Source organism: Equus quagga, chromosome 4, assembly GCF_021613505.1.
Source record: "Equus quagga isolate Etosha38 chromosome 4, UCLA_HA_Equagga_1.0, whole genome shotgun sequence".
In the NCBI taxonomy this organism is placed as follows: Eukaryota; Metazoa; Chordata; class Mammalia; order Perissodactyla; family Equidae; genus Equus; species Equus quagga.
The window spans coordinates 59,726,950-59,734,221 of record NC_060270.1 but is presented as its reverse complement, the minus strand read 5'-3'; the positions used below and the strand labels follow the sequence as shown (position 1 = coordinate 59,734,221).

The window sequence follows — 7,272 nt, the reverse complement described above, 5'->3', positions numbered from 1 at the left end:
CGCTGAGGCGGCATCCCACATACCACAACTAGAAGGACCCACAATGAAGAATATACAACTATGTACTGGGGGGCTTTGGGGAGAAAAAGGAAAAAATAAAATATTTTAAAAAATAAATAAAAAAAAAGTATTTATTTTGTGCCTACTTTGTACTAGGCACTGTTGACACAACTGTTATTAACTAACACAGTCCCTGCCCTCACGGAGCTTACAATCTAAAGGAAGAGAGAGATACCCACACCCACACCATCACAAATTCCCCATTACAAGCTGAGGTAAGCTGAGAAGGAAAAGGACAGTTTTTTTTTAAAGATCACAGGAATTTAGGAAGAAGCTGAAGGGTCTGGAATAATCTCCATAGGAAGAACGGTTCTGAGCTGGGGCTAAGGTTTTCTGTTGTAAATCAGGTGAAACCAGGTCTTAGAGAATCATGGATAAAATATTCTAACCAAAGACAGCAGTGTGGACAAAGCCCCAGAGAAGGGAAGGAACATGACCCATTTGAAAAAACATAAGCAGCTCACTGAGGCTGGGGCACAGAGGTGGCAGGAAGAGTGGGGCAGGGTCAGACCACATGGGCCCTCCAGCAGCGGCTGACTCCAGCACTCTCGCCAACTGCCAAGGCCAAAACACATTAGCCACAGGCTAGAAGAGTCCCAGGGCCGTCAAAGCCTCAAGAACTAATGACTGAATAATGACACACAAACTGTAAATCAGAAAACCCATGTAAATAAACTTACCCGGAATAAGGAATGCACTTTTAATCTGTCCCAGGACTTTTAAGCATACACTGTTATGCCATGCACTTTAAACAACAAAATCAGCTAAATACGTGAGTTGAACAGCTGCTGTCTAAAACATCTGCGTGTCCACAGAGAGCGACAGTGAGAACTTCTTGACTTTAACATATGATACGCTAAGACTGAGTCAATTAAAACGTGTTTAGAGCCAGCCCTGATGGCCTAGTTCAAGGTTAAAGTGCAGCACACTCTGCTGCAGCAGCCTGGGCTCAGCTCCCGGTCACAGAACCACACCACTCACCTGTCAGCAGCCATGCTGTGGTGGCGGCTCACACAGAAGAACCAGGAGGACCTACAACTAGAATATACAACTATGTGCTGGGGCTTTGGGGAGGGAAAGAAAAAGTGTTCAAGTTTGTCAGAGAAATTTCATATCCATATTTTATTTAATGTGAAAAACATAAATGTTACTTAAGGTCTTACTCTGGAGAAAAAGCTATTCCCATAACCTTTCAATGACTTTAGGCAAATTTTCTTTATTCCAACTTAGATTTTTTGTATAGAGATAATCTTCAACATAAACAAGAGTTAAAATCAGTGTTTTAATATTTTTTAAAAATCAAAAGGTAGAAGACAAGAACTCCTTTTGCAGTGTTTTTATTTATCCATGAAGATATGCAATTATCCTAAGTTACAGGACAAGTTTTTGTAATTAATTAGACTATAAGAAAAAAACCATACAAAAAGTTTGTACCACAAAATTACATCCCTAAGTGATTAGGGTCCTCAAAACCAGAGAGAGAAAGTGGCTCACAAGGGTCCCTGCCCAGCAACCTCTCGGAACTAAGGGGAGCACAACACCATCTGCTAATTGTGAAAATGAAGAGCCTTCGTAAAAATATCTTTCAAATATTCCCTACTACAAAAGGGAATGCCTACTAAAATGCCACTGTTCATTCTGCACAAAAACATCCCTTCTATCCCCTCAAAGGGTTTTTGTTTTTTTGCTTTAAGAAAAAGGAAAGACCATCTGCCTAAGATACACTTTGTGAAAACTATCTCAATACAAGATCCCATGTTCTCCTGTCTTTATTTACTGTCCTTCCTGAAGTCTACCTGCACGTTTCAGAGCAATTTTCTCAACTCCACTGTTGACTAGTCTCCTCCAAAGTAGAATTCTTCAGCAATACACAATGCAAAAGACACAGGCATACGCTCTGAAATAGACGCCTTTGAAATATAAATGTAACAACTTTCCAGACCATTATTTTTCTTAATGACTAAACTCTAAATAAAATTTTAAAATGGAGGTTTTTAAATCAATGATGTGTGCGGCCCATTCTCACGACACGGTCATTTAAACGTCTCATCTGCAAAACATAATGCAATAAATTATCAAAACAACACAAAGCCCCATCTGGTTTACAAAATGAAAATCATATAAGCATTATAAAACATGTAGTGCCAAATATTAAAAGTTAAACACTTTCCTGGATAATCTTTTAACTACCTCTTCTTGATCATAAAAGTAACACAGGATCAATGCAGAAAATTGGAAAACAAAGAAAAGCAAAGAAGAAAATTCTTGTAACCTTACCATTTAAAGGAAGTGTTAATATCTGAGGATTTTTCTTGCAGTATTTTTTTCTATTATATACAAGCAACAGGTTTAAGAAATACACATGCCTGCATACTTATCTTGAACAAAATTAGGATATTATATTTGCATTTATATCTTTTGTTAACTTTAACTACGGCACGTTAAGTATCTCTGACTTTAAAAATTCTTCTAAAACATGATTTTAACAACATACTATATGGATGTGTTATAATATATTTAACCATTTCCTTTCTTTGGGACATTTATCTTGTTTCCAATTTTTTGACATAATAAATAAGATTGTCATAAAGATACTTAAAACTCGGAACACTTCTGATTATTCTCTTAAGGTGTACTTCTAGAAGAATTACTATGTTAAAAAGGAATCTGAGATGGCCAAGAACCACCCCCAAAAACACAGCCTTGCTCTACCAGATTTTAACCTATTCAAAATTCAGTCACATGGTGTATATTTACAAACGAATTTTTAAAATCACAAAAAATTCAACATCTAGAAAAATTAGAAATAGCAGAAAATAGAATCACTATTCTATTTTAGCATACACTCGTGGAAAAATATTAATCTTAAACCCCACGTTATCCACTTTAATCTGTTCCAAATGAGTCAGAGAACACAGAATAGCATGTCAGTACGAACGTTAAGAAAAAGGAAATATGAGAGAGAACAGAAGGGTGAGCTCAGCACAAGGACTTAAGACAAAGACCTTTCTTCCAAAAAATTACAAATACTACAGGTCTCTCTCTCAGAGGGCAATTTAAAACCCAATTCTTTTTTTTTCACCCTTCAATTTAACACTTGATAATCCACCTTTTTAAATTTTCCCATACAAACAAGAATTATAGTAGTTCCAAAGATAACTGTTAGCTCTCAAAACTCAAGAAAAAGACTAATTTCTTAAAAGTTCACACCCAATATCATGAAACAAAATGCTAATGTTTAAAATTTCAAAATAAAGAAACTTTTCTCTCTTTCAATACTTACTCAGTATGGGAAAGTTTTATTTCTTCCCTTTGTCTTGCAGAATAATTTAGGTTCCCACCTAAAATACAAATAAGCATACAATCTTTTCAATATAACTATTGTAAGGAAAATTTAAACATGCATGCACACACACACACACATTTGCACTGATATACCTTCAAGTATCAGAAAAGGCTATGGAAGATGAAAAAAAACGTTTATCTCCTGGAACCATTCCAACCAAATAACGTGTTTTTTAAGAATCCTTATAGGGGCCGGCCCGTGGCTGAGTGGTTAAGTTCGTGCGCTCCGCTTCAGCGGCCCAGGGTTCGGATCCTGGGCGCGGACATGGCACTGCTCATTAGGCCATGTTGAGGTGGCTGGCGTCCCACATGCCACAACTAGGGGGACCTACAACTAGAATATACAACTATGTACTGGGGGGATTTGGGGAGAAAGAAAAAAAGGCAGGAAAAAGAAAAAGAAGATTGACAACAGTTGTTAGCTCAGGTGCCAATCTTTAAAAAAAAAAGAGTAGGGTACTAATTAAATAAACAGAATTTTAAAAAAAAAAAGAATCCTTATATATTACAAATAATGACTCCTTAATTTTAGCATATTTTTTTTAGTTTGTACTTACATACTGCCTTAGGTTTCGTTAACTGAAACATAGTGTTACTATCCAATAATACCGAAAATTAAGAGAAATTAAAGGAAATGACCTGAAATTATTTAAACAGCATGTGTACACATCCTTCTAAGTACATGACAACTTTGGGGGCAAACCAGTTAGAAAAATTAATAAGTGTAACATCAAAATCTTATAAAGAACAAAGCAAAAACCAAAAATGCATGTAGCATGTATTAGCAAAAAAAAAATCTGTAATTTCTCATTCTATATCAACCACTTTCAACCTTGAAATGAAAACAGCTATAAATTTGTTTACTTATATTTTTAAATATAAGACAATAACACATGAAGGGCTTTAAGTTATTTAAAAAATGCCACGCTTCTTTATGCTAATATGAAAAGAACATCTAAAATTTTATATTACAAAATTTAAAATGACCTGGCCAGAAAGAACACGACAATAATTTTAATAAATGTGTAGGTCCAGAATACAAAATTCTATGTTACAAAATGAACTGTGTTTCCATCACTACGAACAGTGTCATTCCTACATGAACTGAAGCACTGGCTTCTAAAGAGGCATGCAGACAATCAGAGAGCCCACAACGCGACCCCGGTCACTCTACTCACCTTGGGCACGATTCACCACATAGAGCAAGACCACAGACAAAAGTGACACTGGAAGTGAAAAAAACAGGGCCTTAAAGAACATTTAGTTCTTCCTCATGATTCCTACGTAAGCACAGTTACAAAGTAAACCTTACACAAAATCAAATCTTTATTAACTTACATTTACAAACAAAAACACCATTCACATTCTTTTCCAAAAAGCACTAAAAATAAGTTACACACCATTTTCTCAATGGGCTACCTGAGCCCCGGGATGGCAGGGCCAGAAACAGAGAAGCAGAGACCCCCACAGGAGAAGGGCCGCCCCATCTCAAGGTCACCCCTACCCCTCTCTCCCCTCTCCCCTTGTAAGCACAGGCCCTTCCCACCACCTCCCAAAAACTCCTCCTAGCCCCTAGACTGTTGATCTTTTTCCAGAGAGCCAAACAGAAGTAATCCTTTGTGGGTTTTAGGTCTGAAAACACGACGTCTATTTTACAAATTAACCAAACATTAGAACATGGTGATTAGACGCCCAGAGCCAGTGAAGACGTCACCAAGTCCGGTGCTTGGCTTTTTACCTTAACAAGTGAGGCACACAATCTAAATTAATATGGCAACAAAAACATTTTTAAATGACACAGTGTTTGAGAACCAAATATATATGGAACTAAGGACTGAATCAAACCACATGTTGCACCATCAAAAATAGACAAAACACTTTCATGACCCAGTATTTTGAATTCTTATATGACCCAGTTTTCAAAAACAAATAATCTATTTTTAAAATCTAATGCGCTTACTTCTAAAATTATAAGATAATAAAATGCGTTCACATTATTCATAAGCAATTATCTGCAAATACCACATTTGAAGTATAGATAGTCTGTATCTCCTATAAATGAAATGAAGTCTGATAAAATCATCCCTGGGGTTTGTCATTTTAAACACGTTATCAAAGTATAAAAGACATCTTGATATGTCATATGAGAATTTTTTTCAGATGAACACAATTTATGTGTATGGTAAAGACTATCAATGAAAAAATACTGATTTATTTTTATAGTTTTCAACAGTTTCCTAATGCTTCCTATTTTTAACCAATGAATCATTACAGGTAAAATTAAATAACGGGACAAAGAATGAAGCAATTTAAAACTATCTAGTGAATAAACCATGAGCACTCACATGTAAATCACACCAACTGCACACATTCACACCAGAGACACACTCAGGACCCTTCTAACGGTTCCATTTTCAAGGGGGAAAGTTTCTTAAAAACTATAAATATTTAAAACAATATGAAGCAGATTCCGTTACTGCCTTTAGGGATAGCAATCTCCTGAAAAATGCCTGCGAATCTTCAAAGAACTAGAACGTCACCAGCTGGGAAACTGAGGCACAGGCTAAGAATTAGGCAAGTCTGAGAGCTACATCTTAGGGACTAGGTTTAAAAGAGGTGTAAAGAGAACAATAACAACAAAAACCTAAAAGTATAAACAAGAACATGCTGCTGTGTACTAAAAAAAACTAAATGTTGCCGCATGGCACACTTACAAGAAACACAGGCGATGAAGAAAACTTCTAGAAACAAATAACCCCGAGTATCCAATATCATGCCAGCAATGATGGAAATGATGGCCAACCCAAGATTCTGAATGGACTGCATGCTACAATTAAGAAATACAAAAACACATTTCAATTCAAAAGTCTTTACACACAGAGTAACAACTCACTACAAACATCAGTTATCTAGGAACTACACACACTCAGTGCTGAGAGAGGTCTGCAACCAGGGATGGCCTGATCAGTTCACACTACTCGACTTGATGCTCAGAGGCCAGGGAGCTCGCCTGACTGAGTGCAGTATGAACTCAACACCTTCCTGCTGAATGCGGGGAAGGGCTATGTGAATACCAACCAGACACATGGTTTCCTGTTCCTGCCCTTTTGGGCCAAAGACCGGAGCCCCCCTCCTCACTGAGAAGCCCTCAGACAAACAGGCAGTGGGGTGGTAATGTTAGCAATCGCCTCTTACGGGTTAGCTTAACTCCAGACCTCTTGCTGGAGGCTTGGAATATTTGTTGCCGCAATAATACCATTAATAGATTAACTGACTTTTCCAGTTACACTAGTCCCCCTTAACAGTGAGGGCTATGTTCCAAGACCCCCAGTGGATGCCTAAAACCAGAGATAGTACCAAACCCTACATACACTGTTTTTTCTTATACGTACATACATACCTATGATAAAGTTTTGTTTTGTTTGTGAGGAAGATTCGTCCTGAGCTAACCAGTCTTCCTCTACTGTTTATGTGGGATGCCTCCACAGTATGGCTGATGAGTGGAGTAGGTCCACACCCGGGATCTGAACCCACAAACCCCGGGCCACCGAAGCGGAGTGAATGGAACTTTAACCACTCGGCCATGGGGCCCGGCCCCTATGACAAAGTTTAACTTATAACTTAGGCACAGTAAGAGATTAACAACAGTAACCAATAATAAAGTTGGCTTTGCGGCCATTATTAAGTAAAATAAAGAACTACTTGAACACAGGCACCGCAACATCTCAGCAGTCAGCCTGATAACTGAGACGGCTACTAAGTGACTAAAGGGGGTGGCACATACAGCATGGACACATTGGACAAAGGGATGATGCACGTCCCAGACAGGACAGAGCGGGATAGCACCAGATTTCATCATGCTACTCA

General features: G+C 37.7%; 1 long non-coding RNA gene across 1 annotated transcript; it reads right to left on the bottom strand.

Moving 5' to 3' along the window:
* Positions 1–1,381: 1,381 nt before the first annotated feature.
* Positions 1,382–6,314, bottom strand: LOC124238733 (uncharacterized). Its single transcript, XR_006888351.1, has 4 exons — positions 6,120–6,314; positions 4,584–4,631; positions 3,344–3,401; positions 1,382–2,110 (listed from the first exon to the last, which is right to left on the bottom strand). It is a non-coding gene; the product is annotated as an uncharacterized LOC124238733 (long non-coding RNA).
* Positions 6,315–7,272: the final 958 nt, after the last annotated feature.